The sequence below is a fragment of the Mirounga leonina genome, unplaced genomic scaffold (genome assembly GCF_011800145.1).
Source record: "Mirounga leonina isolate KUSES-001 unplaced genomic scaffold, KU_Mleo_1.0 Mir_129, whole genome shotgun sequence".
Classification (NCBI taxonomy): Eukaryota; Metazoa; Chordata; class Mammalia; order Carnivora; family Phocidae; genus Mirounga; species Mirounga leonina.
Window position 1 is genome coordinate 46,425,691 of NW_023270323.1, and position 12,605 is coordinate 46,438,295.

Genomic DNA, 12,605 nt, shown 5'->3' on the forward strand with positions numbered 1-12,605 from the left:
AGGGTATGTGCTATGGTGAGCGCTGTGAATTGTGCAAGACTGTTGAATCACAGATCTGTACCTCTGAAACAAATAATGCAATATATGTTAAGGAAAAAAAAAAGAAGAAGAAGAAGAAGAAGGTAGCGGGAGGGGAAGAGTGAAGGGGGGAAATCGGAGGGGGAGACGAACCATGAGAGACTATGGACTCTGAGAAACAAACTGAGGGTTCTAGAGGGGATGGGGGCTGGGGGGATGGGTTAGCCTGGTGGTGGGTATTAAAGAGGGCACGTTCTGCATGGAGCACTGGGTGTTATGCACAAACAATGAATCATGGAACACTACATCAAAAACTAATGATGTAATGTATGGTGATTAACATAACAAAAAATTTTTTTAAAAATCTGCAGAACCTATTAAACAGCATGAATTCACCATTTCTTATAGGAAAGTCATGTTGTTTTTTTAATGTCCTAACTTCTGGGCTGAAATACAGATTCCTAGGACGTCCTTTATTCATGGCTGTGATCACATGAAGTTAAATTTGGGAAAGAGGGAAAGATTTGTTATGTGTACAGTGTCAAATAGAAGTTAAGCAAAAAAAAAAAAAAAATGCAGGTCAAATGACCTGTAAGGATTTTAAAGTAAAGGTGACTATTTGTAACTTAAGGTGGAAGACAGAACAGGGGAGTGACTATACAACTGCTTAAAATAGTCACAGTGACGCAAAGAGCAGAGCCGAGAAGAACCTATTAGTAAGGATGTGGGCGAAGTGGAGGGGCCAAGTGCATAGAAGGAATGGTGAAGAGGCAAATGTTTAGAAGTCAGGTGGAGAACAGAAATTACATCTGAGAAGTGTTTGACTTCTGATCTTTGAATTGGAATGATGAGCTCTTCCTTATCTGTCCTCAAAACAATCCTTGTGATCCTTTTCCCTTTCTGGTGAAACCTTCGAGAAATGTGTAGTCTAAAGAATAATGCATGATTTTGAAACCATGAAAGTTGTTCACATCTTTAGTAATAAGTACAGTTTGTGAACCATGCTTTATTTTCTTTTAAGATTTTATTTATTTATTTATTTGGCAGAGAGAGCACAAGCAGGGGGAGCAGCAGAAGGAGAGGGAGAAGCAGGCTCCCCACTGAGCGCAGGGAGCCTGGTGTGGGGCTCAGTTCTAGGACCCTGGGATCATGACCTGAGTCAAAGGCAGACGCTTAACCAACTGAGCCACCCAGGTGCCCTGTGAACCATGCTTTAATCCTAAAAACACAAACCAAAAAACAAACAAACAAAAAATCCTAGCCTGTGGTTGGAAGACTTTCCTTTTTATTTATTCATCTAGTAGGCCTCTGCTAGCCCCGAGAACACACCACTAAGCAAGCACTCAGTGGACTCTGCCCCTTTTGGCTCACAGTGTCTCTGTTCCCTACACCCATATTGTTAATTTTTGGTTTATTCAAGTTACGATGTTGTGAAAAATTATAACTGTGATAGCCCTGCCCTTCAAAAGCTTACAGATGATAAGGGAAATAAAATGCATACAAGTAACAGTACAAAACAGATATGTAAATAAGGTAGCTATCTTGCTATGAAAATATTGTGAAGCTTAGGGAAGTATTTAAAGTAAGTGGCATTTAGTTAGGTAGAGGTGAGAAGTTGAGTAATGGAGGAATACTTGAAGCAGAAAGTTTATGCAAGTAAGTTCAAGGTATATTTGGGGCATGAAAGAGCAACATTGAACTTGAACACAAGGTTATAATTTTTTTAAGTATTCTTTGTTTGAATAAATGTAGGCACATAAGGTAAAATTCAAGTTACAGAAAGGGGTAAGTACAAGTGTTAAAAAGTGAATCTCCCATCCTTACACCCAAGCAACCCAGTTTATCTCCCTAGGAACGGCCACCAGTTCCAGTTTCCAAGTGTTTGTCCAGAGATATTCTGCTATGTCTATGCACACATACTTTGTTATTGAACATAAATTACAGCATTCTATCCACACTGCTTTATACTTTTTTTTTCTCAATATTACCATAGCAATTGCTCTGTGATAGGATAGATGAGCTACCTAATTATTTAGTCATGGCACAGTGTTTATGAGGAAACTGGAAAGAAATGACAGACGGGTTAAACCTGGAAAGGTGGTCTCAGATCAACTGGGGAATGCTGGGCCAGGTTTGAGAATTCGCTTCCCCAGGCAAGGGAAACAACTTCATCAGCCTCCTCAAAGAGGTAAGATGTGTAGAAGGAACTGTCCACAGACAAGTGTGGAAGAACAGGGAGGCGTGGGGTACAGTCAACGGACCAGGATCACAGGGAGGTAACAGAGAATGGGAGCACCAGTGACCCCTGGAGTGGGTTGCAGTTGTTCACAACATTGAAGAAACCTCCGTGGGAGCATTCCCTTAGTCCCTGAGACGTTTAGGCCTGTGTCAGCAACATGGGTTACAGGTAATAGATGCTTTTTTCCGACGCTTGAAAGAGGTCAGGAGTAAGACCTGTGACGTTGACACAAACACATGACAAGCCATGCTTCATCTGACACGTGATCCTTTCTGTCTGCGTGTAAGCTTTCATCTCGTGGAGGGTGTGATAGCTATGCTTCTTTTGTTTTCATCTGTTTCATAATTTTCCTCCAATTGGGATAAACACGTTCTGTATGTGTTCTGAGTATCGAGTGAGAGAAATAGTAATCTCAAGGGAAAAAAAGAAAAGTGAAATGCCAAAAATATTCAGTGTACTACATCATGATTGTTAAGACAAGGGCATTTATTTTCATTTTGAAGGTTTCAGGGCAGTAACTCATAAGTGATAAACACCCAAAGGGTCCCTGCATTACCTATTTCTACTGGACCAAACACAGGTAGGACTCCCAAGGGAATAGTCCATTTCGGTGAAAGCACGGTGCATGTCTGTCTGTTTTGGTTAACCATTCTCTATCAGTGCCCAGCAGATTGCCCGCCACATGGTAAGTACTCCAGAAATATTTGAGAATTAAGTCACTGAGTAATGATAAATTAAGGGTTTCCCTTTAAAAAAAAAAAAAGTTGTGTATCAGTTGTAAATTCAGCAGTAATTGATCTTATCTGGTATTTTAAGAGCAGTTAGAAAGATCCTTAGCAATTCAAGTGACCGCATGATGTGGAAGATCATAGGCAAACCCTGGCTGAATGGATTAATGCTAATTTATCCAGCTCTGCACTGCCATGCATTCTCTCGCTGCCGTCTGGGGAAGGTTTTTCTCCCAGGGAGTTAAGTGGTGACTTTACAAATCTGGCTGTTTGGGGTCAGACCCACTGTGGTGCACTCATTTGCTTCTCAGCAGGAAAGGAAACATCACTTTGCATAGCTCCTTCAGATCCTATGTCATAAAATCCACAGCTAAGATTTCAAGCAAATCATTAGATGGGCTAGAATGCCTGTAGATAAACCATTATTTATTTTTCATTGTCATGGGAAAGAAAAGCACCCTCTGTGTTCAAATTGTACTGATTATGATAAAATACGGGATTGCCATTCCATCAGCACAAACAAATAATTAACATTTAGGTAATAAACTTAGTAGAAACATAGTATCTTAGGAAATAATGTAATAGAAAATAGATTGTGTGTGTGTGTTTCACCAAGTGACAGTTTTAATGAGCGTACTCAAATTATTCCATGAAATGGTACAGTTCTGCCCTATTCTGAATGTGGGACTCTGGGCAAATTGAAATTAGGTAACTTCTCTGAGCCAGTTTTGCTGCCCATAAAGGGAGGAGAATGTTACCCTTGGCAGAGGACTGGTATGGTTACTATAGGGCCTGGCACATAGAAGAAAGAGATGGTATAAAATTTTGTAGAAAAATAGTATTTAGCAGCTTGCAAGTTGTTCTGTGTAATGGTCATTTTCATTACAAAAGATATATTATTTCCCCATCTTCTAATTTTTTTCTAAGCAGGATATAAGTGTAGATCTTCTTTTGCATAAGTGATGCATATTGCTGTGAACTGTGCAAATTTTCTACCAAGATATTCCTAATACTGTTGACATTTTAAAGCGGAATCTCTCTTTTTTATGTTGAACTTGTCCAAGTAAAATATTTTATTTGAGGCTCTTCAATTTCCAAATAGGAAAACCTTTCTCCTGGCAATCACAGTAATAGAAATTTTTGTGCTCATGTCAAAAAGAAACGTTATTTGGCTTTCTAAATTTTCTCATTTTGAGAAAATTATCCTTCTTGAAAAATTAATGGCTGTTCAGCATTGTTTAAAACCTTTAAGTAAACGTAAAAAACCAAACCACAGTTGAGAATACAGAATGAAAGTCTTGCTGCACAGATCTGATATGGAAATCTGACTGGCATTTCTGCCTCTGCCCATTCCTGGCTTCCTTCATAGCAAGAGTAACATCCGCTGCTAACATACTGTCCAGAACACAGAGGCTGTTGACACCCAATCACCTACCAACTATTGTCTAGTATTGACAGTGTCCACAAAAGAGTTTCTTAGAAAGCTTGATCATGTTTTTCTCCAAGTTTAGAAAATAAGAATTTCATAGATAAGCACCATTAAGAATCATCTAAAGTTGATGAGAATCTATTAGATATTTGTAATAAATTGATCATTTAGGTAATTTGTATAATTTTTTTATTGTGCTACCTTGAACCACTTTATTAGTTCTGATTATGTTCTTGGTAGGAGACATTTCCTTAAGGGTCTGCAAAGGCAGGCATTTCAAATTTCTGGCTCGAAGGGTATATGGCACTTCTCCCGTAATTCCTCAGCAATGCCTAGGAAGTAGCCCACAGACTTCTCAGAAACCCCTTCCACTTAGTGACCTGGATCCGAGGGATTCTTCTAACATCATATCTTTAGTTTGTCATGATTTGTTCAAAATCTGTCTGCTAAAACTGGAAAAGTCTAAAAATGTGAGCTAAGAACTAGGGAATCTCAGTCTGTCTTTAGCAACCAGTGTCTAATTAAGGCCTTTCAAAATGTACGAAAAGCTCTCTACATCCTGATTCCACTATCCTCATCTGTCAAGTCGAGGGTGGATAGAAGAGACGATAATTTCTTAAGCCATTAACTCTGTGGCTGCCAGAACAATCCTCCTGAGTCTCTATATTATAGTGGAATATGCCCTTAACCTTGGTCTCTTTTATGTGGAGAGTTGTTGGATCTGTCCTGAGAGGCAGGGCTGGATCTTAAATCCATTCTTACTGTTTTTCCTTCTCCTTTCTACTGTCTGGTTTCCCTAGGACACAGAAAAAGGGCAGAGAAGAAAAATATTTACTGTATATTTATTGAATCAACAGGAATCATGGTTAAATACGTGTGTATGTAGAGAGCTTGGAGAAATAAATTTCCTTTGCTCAAACTCAAAAGGCTTCCAGGGTTTACAAGTTTAACTCCTGAGAAGCCCTGCCTACCTTTCCTTCAGATCATCTGGGCAGTTTTTCTAGGTAGTCTCTCCTGTAACAGACATTCACATTCAGCCTAATTTGTAGGAGTCAGCACCTGATATATGGGAAGGAGGGAGTGGATCCCAGAGGAAAATGCAGCTTTCTGACTTTCTGTGAAAAGAGAGCCCTACTATCCCTGCAGGGTTCTGTGCATTGCTGTACAGTCATAAGAAAACACTAGCTTATGTTTATGAAGTGCTTATTTTTTGTACTAGGTACCAGACTAAGGACTTCATAGGAATGATCACACACCTAAAAACATTAGTAGGCAGATACTGTTATGCCCATTCTAAAACTTTAACTTGACCTCTGGTGCTAACTGGCATTGGAGGACGTATTGAAGTCCTTGGATTCCGGGGTGTAAGCAAATAGATTGTTCTGGGCCTCAGCTGCCCGCTCCTCTTGTAAAACGAAAGTAGTAATAATATCTATCTCTGGAGTACATTGTGAGGATTAAACTAAACAGTACCTTCTAAATACTCAGAGACAATAGCCAGCATGTAGTAAGCTTTTTAAAAAAAAACTGACCATTATTATAATCATCATCATTATTATTTCTTTTAACATTATTATTCCCAAGGAGGGTGGTCCTCATTGCTAGCTAATGTAAGAGGTGATATCTTTTTTCTAAAGAGGTGATTTTAAACAGCCACCCTTCTCATTACTTAAACTTCTCTGCTGAATTCGAGAATATGACCCCAAGCCAGCCCAAGTTTGATTATGGATACTAACGTTTTCCCTCACTGATGTATTTTATAGAAAATGAATTGTTAACCGCATTTGATACTAACAAGCATGAAAGTATATATTTTTCAACACCATGGTAAAATAAAGCCCTTTATGGGATTGTTCTTTTTTTTTTTCTTCTTGCTGAATTTGATTTTCTAACACCATGTAAGCTTCAAATATCCCTCACAGGGCATTCATGACATAAATGGTGAGGTTGTCATCTGTATCCTTTTAAGCTCGACTTACATGCATTATGCAGACAAACCTCACTGTTTGGGGAACCAGCCACCGTAGAATGGCCTCTGAAAGAAATCCAGAATAAGCAAGTTATTGACTTGACTCCAGAAAAGGAGGGGGAGAAAAGAGACGTGGGGCCACTTCAGGTTTTGTCTTGATGTGTCCCATGAGTCCATTACAATACATTTTGTATTGCTTTGAAAAATAGTTCAGGCAGGTTTTAAACCTCACTGAATTTGCCTCCACTGCCAACATGGGAGCTGTGGGACTGTGAATTTTCTTTTACCGTTAGCAAAGCTGTTTCAGCTTTTTGGCCTGAAAATGTTAAGATCTTAGTTTAACTTTTCAGGTGTTAATATATCCCTATCAGAAGCAAAGTTAGTTTTTTCTAATGTCCCACAGCAGGACGATTGTTCAAATAGTGTCCAGCACACTACTTACTCCAAGTAGCTCTCAGCGAAGAAAGCCAACTTTGTTCCATGTGGAAGAAATGAGTTAGTAAAAAAAAAAAAAAAAAGTAAACGTTACAAAAAATGAAAATAGCGTATGAACAAATAATCTGTTCTCTTTTCCTCTGATTTAAGATGCCGCCTGCCACAAAGCCAAAGGATGTGGTTGAAAGGGTTCCATCAAACACAATTGTTTGGTCTCATAAAAACTCAATGTGCCCCCTTTCCTTAAACAAAATTCAGTCATCTTGGCTGGTGTGCAGAACCCTAAGTGAAGTTGTTCACAAATTCATAGTAATTCTGTTTTGAGAAATTCTTCCTACCCGCAAGCCTGAATATTCTTTATCTCTCTCTTCTCTCTTTTCTTTCTTCTTTTCTTGGCTGAACATCTGAACTCCTCCAAGAGCCCCCTGAGTCCTAGAATTACAGATAAATGCTTCCTCGCCAGTCTATCTGCCCTCTCCCCAGAGCTTGTTGACGTTTCTGAGCAGAGCAAGCCATGCCTTGTGGCTTTTTTGCACCTCTGCCACCCATTTCTCCTGATGAGTCATCGTGCCATCAAATCGGCAGTTGAGAGGAAACCTACTGTGTGCCAGGCGTTTGTGTGTACATGAGTCTCTGCTCCCCTGGGGCTGGGGCTGTTTGTCTCGCTTGCAGATAGAGACTTCGAGTTGATGCAGCCGGCGAGTGCAGAATCCTAAACTTCGACGTAGGTCACTCTGAGTCCAAAACGATCCATTTTTCTTTTTTGTTTTTAAATAACCATACCTTTTCCAGTAGCAGCAGAGACTCCGTCACAAAAGGAGGCTTTCTGGGAGGCACCCCCCACGTTTTCTACGTCGTCTCTCCCTCCTTTCCCACTCACCACCACGAACTACACAAGCAGCTGAGAGAGGGATGCCCTTCTGGAAAACGGTGGTGTTTGGGCATCTTGCATTTATTGGATTCGTTTCATTTTACTACTACAACAATTGTACGTAAGATTTTATTGAATGTCCATGTGAAATAATGGAAAGGGCGTGCATTTGGGATTTGCCCTGAGAAAATACAGCCTTCTGCATTCCTAACGCTAATTAATTCAAAGCATTAGGAAAAAGGGCCCAACATTAGCTTTCTTTGTGAGGTAACAGTTTCTCACAGGCCCCGGGTTTTTACGTTCTCCAAACCATTGATTTGGTAATTTGATTATTTTCAAAAAAAAAAAAAACAGCTATATATTCTGAGCAGGCTCTTCCTGGCGGAATCGAAGGCAGTCTGAGAGACTGGACGTCTGCCGACCTAGTTCCTCTAGAATTCCTTCTTCTCAGCGTTTGGGTCCCTGCCGCCACCAGAGAATATTTAATACCAAGCTCAAAATAAGTGTTTAGGAGGCTTTCTGTGGTGGTTTAAAATAATTACCATGAGAGCTTGGGTAAAAGCCTTTATCCACAAAACTACTTAAATTATATAATTATATCCCCTACTTCACTCTTCCTTCCTTTCTCTGGATTTGTTTCTCTTTTGCTACGTGCCCCTACCCCAACACTGAAAGAGAGCCTCGGACCCAGAGTCCACACTTCTCTGCCTCTCTCTAGTGTAGCCCAAGTGAGACTAGATGCCTCATGAGGAGTTATTTGCCTGATGGAACCTATCATAATCCCACATCCCAAACCTCTGCCCAGGGGCCAAGAGCAATTTATCCAGCACTACAGCTTCCTCTTCTTAACCTTCCTCCATTTTGTAACCCTTGACCTTTCTGATGGCATGACCCTACTGGGATATTGGACTGTTTCCTCAGTTACAGTGTTTTATACGTAACTCCCACCCTGGAAAGCCCATATCTATGTATCAGCAAAGCATGGGAATTTTTTTTTTTTTTAGTCTTTTTCCCCTCTTCATTATATTTAGCAATATGTATTGATTAAATGCATTCCCTTGGCTGCCTTCCACTAAGCTGTTTGGGAGGACCCCTTGGACCATATGTTTTTAATGATTTCACCTTCTGTCTGCCCTATCCACTTTAGAAAAATTACTCTATATTAGTTTGGTTCTACATGAATATGTTTTTTAAGGTTATGTTCTTGTATAGTCTGGGAGTTTAAAAACACCAAAGCTTTTTCGTCAAAAACTATGTCCAAGAAAGCTGGTGATCCTACTGGAATGAATACTAAATGGACCAATTATGTATAAATGTAGTTTCTCTCTACGCTCAGGCATACATTTTTTACAACTTTCTGCCGCCTGCACTAGCCGATGGAAGAGTGGGTATGTGTGTTACACAGGCACACATGGAATGTCAGTGTTCCACTGAATCAATGACACATTGTCGAAAAACAAGTAATACCCAGCGGTTTATCCACATTGCTATAATGGGAGTCATAACTCACTCTTTTAAGAACTTGCTAACATTGTCCATACTTGATATGGTCATAATGTATTATTAAGAATGTCCTTGGAATGTTCTGTTAATTTGTAATTTTAGGGTGTGAACATTTGGGGAGTGTAAAAGTAGAGAAAGAATGAAATGTTATTGGACCATAAATTTGTAAATACCTCATGGCTTAAATGAGGATGAGGTGGGGCCACAAACCTCAAAAACAGCTAGTAAAATATGTGTTAAAGATTCTTATGTATGTCCTCTTTTTTGACATTTTGAATTAACTTATAATGGGTTTCAAAAGGTAGACCTTAAGCAAGTTAGATATTCACACACACACACACACACACACCCAGTGAATATTTATTTTTCTGCTATTAAAAACAATCAGTATCTGTGAAGTTAAGTTATGGTGTTGTATCTGAAGAACATGCCAACAAAACATGGCCTCTGTGTTTTCTTTATCATTACTGATTTTAAACCTAGTATTTATGAAGCGCTCGTTTGCGTGTGCAAGGCTATCACATGTAACTTTACATATATATAATTTTACATTCTTTGTGGAAGCTTAAAGTCTAACATATACATTGATGTGGTCATCTATATAAAAAAAAATAGAGAAAAACACCAAACCAGTTTATAACTTTCAAGTTATTTTCCACTCAAGACTTGTGTCAGTTTGGAGACAGAAATTAAGAGAGAAAGAAAAGCAGTCTAGTCTAGTTATATAAATATGTGTCTTCCCACCATGTACCAACAACTATATGCTGTATGAGAAGAGATGATGCTAACTTTTCTAGAGTTGAAGGGAAGGCAGGTTTCCAGATACTTCTTATGTAGTAGAAGTAGCTGGTAGAGTTGAGTGTTAACAATCAAAAGGTGGGTTGAAATAAATTGCCAATGGGAGATTTCAAAAGGAAACTTAAAATTCTCTCCATGGTACCACTTGAATTGTACCACTGTTTACAGTATTTGACACTTTACAGATCCTTCTTTATCAGATGTGGGTACCTCTGTTAAACCTAATGTCAGAAGATGGGAAAGAACTAGTCTTTCTTGGATGTCAGTTCTGAGCCAAGCGCTGGGCAGGGCACTTGCCTCACAAGTAAAGGAGTTATTTAGCCCACAGTAACCCTACAAAACAGACATTAACCCAGTCTTATGAATGAGAAAATTTTGACTCCAAGAAGTTAAGTAACCCGCCTGAATAAAGATGTCCATAAATGGCAGAGCAGGGCCATTCTGATACCATAGTGTTGCCTCCTAGCTTCTGGGACTTTAGTTCTTTGTGATGTGGCTTCTTCATCTGGCTTCAAATATTACCAGTGCCAAGAAGCGTCGTGTGAACCTTCATGGCCACCCTTGACTTCTAACTTCAACAGCCCGCTTTTATACAGCCACGCATTTGCACGTTGTACATTGATGCCTGCTTTCTCTGCATCGGTTGGTGACTTTGCACATCAGCTGACAAGTTCTGAAGAGCGATTTTACAGTGGCTCAGCCTCCAGTGAGTTAGCTTGTTTTAGCAGAGTCCCCATCTTTGTTCCACAAAATTCCTGCAGGTGTCTTCCTGGAGCATTGTGTTGCATTTTGCCCTTTTTACGGAAAGTAAGTGAAAACAGACACCTGTGGGACTTACGCTAAAGTCAGAAGTAGAGGTTTCATAAACTTCAGTCCATCTGACAAGGATGGGAGTTGTGCGTCTCCCCAAAGTGATTCATCATTAGCCCCAATTGTATGCTTATTGCACTTAACTGGTGATGAACTCATGAAGGAAAAGAATAAATCCAAGAACAATGAAATACATTGTTAAATAACTGAAAGTCAAAGGGTAATTCAGAATCTTGATATATTAGTTTTTCCTTTCTGGGACTAGAATTTTCCTTAAAACAGATGTTTATCATTTGACCTGCACCTATTATAACAGATTCCCAGGAAGAAATATAAATGCCTAGTGCTTGTTTGTATTCAGACCCAAACACCAACATATAATTTGGAATAAATAAGTATCCTTCTTTCCTTTAACTCTTGCCATCTGTGCTTAGCCTTGCCGACGAGACCGTTTGGGGTAGAGATAGGTGATCCGGTCACTGTAAGTCACTGCAGCCTGGAGCAAGGCAGGGAAGCCACCACCGTTAGGTGTTACATGTTGGATTACTTATCTGTAATCTTTACCTCGTCTCTGCTGGTTAGACTTGGCTAACTAGTCTTCTAGTCAGAGGCTAAAGGTTCTTATTTTCCTCTCCTTAGGGATTCTTCCACGTTCTCTATGAGGGTGTTCCTTGGATATGTTCTCAAGTAAGACTACTTGTACTATAAATCTCTGAGAGGAATCAGGGGGGAAAAAAAACAAAGGCTAGGAGCTGCAAAGGGCCATTTTTATGCAGGTGCTTTCTGCAACATGACACTTGGGGCCATCAAAAACATAGTTCTTAAGTGGCCTAACATATTCTTTGCACATCTGGCCTCTGGGTTCTTCAGACTATTCCAAGCAGGGTTTTTGTCAAAATGAAAGTGACATGTTGCCTGCTATACTTTCCAAACAAATCAGGGCTTTCAATTTATTTCACTATATAATTGTGTCAGATTTCATTGTCTAGGATGCCCTGTGTGGTTTTTATCAAAAAAGTCCTATAAAAGCAATGAAAAATATTGCCATAAAGCTATAAGTCTCTGATTTCTTAAAAGATTATTGTTTTATTTTATTTTATTGCAGGATATTATATGAACATGTTACCTATTTTGCCAGGCTACCCCTAAAGATTAAAATAGAACTCCATCTTAAGGGCTTCTGGTCAGAGGTATCTTTATGAGGAATTCTACTGACCTAATTATCTGCCAAGCATCTTTTTCTTTTAAAGATTTTATTTATTTATTTGAGACAGAGAGAATGAGAGACAGAGAGCATGAGAGGGAGGAGGGTCAGAGGGAGAAGCAGACTCCCTGCCGAGCAGGGAGCCCGATGCGGGACTCGATCCCAGGACTCCAGGATCATGACCTGAGCCGAAGGCAGTCGCTTAACCAACTGAACCACCCAGGCGCCCTTCTTTTTCTTTTCTAAAGATATTTCTTATAAACCAAATAAATATTGTTTATTTGGCCCACTGTTATGTAACCTGGCTTGATCCCAAGACTGTGGGATCATGACCTGAGCCAAAGGCAGATGCTTAACCAACTGAGCCACCCTGGTGCCCCAAAGCATACAACTCTTAATCTTGGGGTTGTAAATTCGAGCCCCTCGTTGGGTGTAGAGACTACTTAAAAATAAAATCTTAAAAAAAAAAAAAGACTATCCAAGATGTACAGCAGTTTTATAGTCAGCAAAAACAGTCCTCAAAATGACCACACAAGAAGCATTGTAACTTCCCACAAGGTATTCTGCAATCATTCATAATTTGCTTGCTATCTCATTACAA

The 12,605-nt window shown here is 39.6% G+C and overlaps 1 protein-coding gene across 5 annotated transcripts in view; it reads left to right on the plus strand.

The window, feature by feature from the left end:
* Positions 1–12,605, plus strand: part of ATP8A1 (ATPase phospholipid transporting 8A1) — a 218,574-nt gene that overhangs the window by 135,759 nt on the left and 70,210 nt on the right. The window lies entirely within an intron of this gene.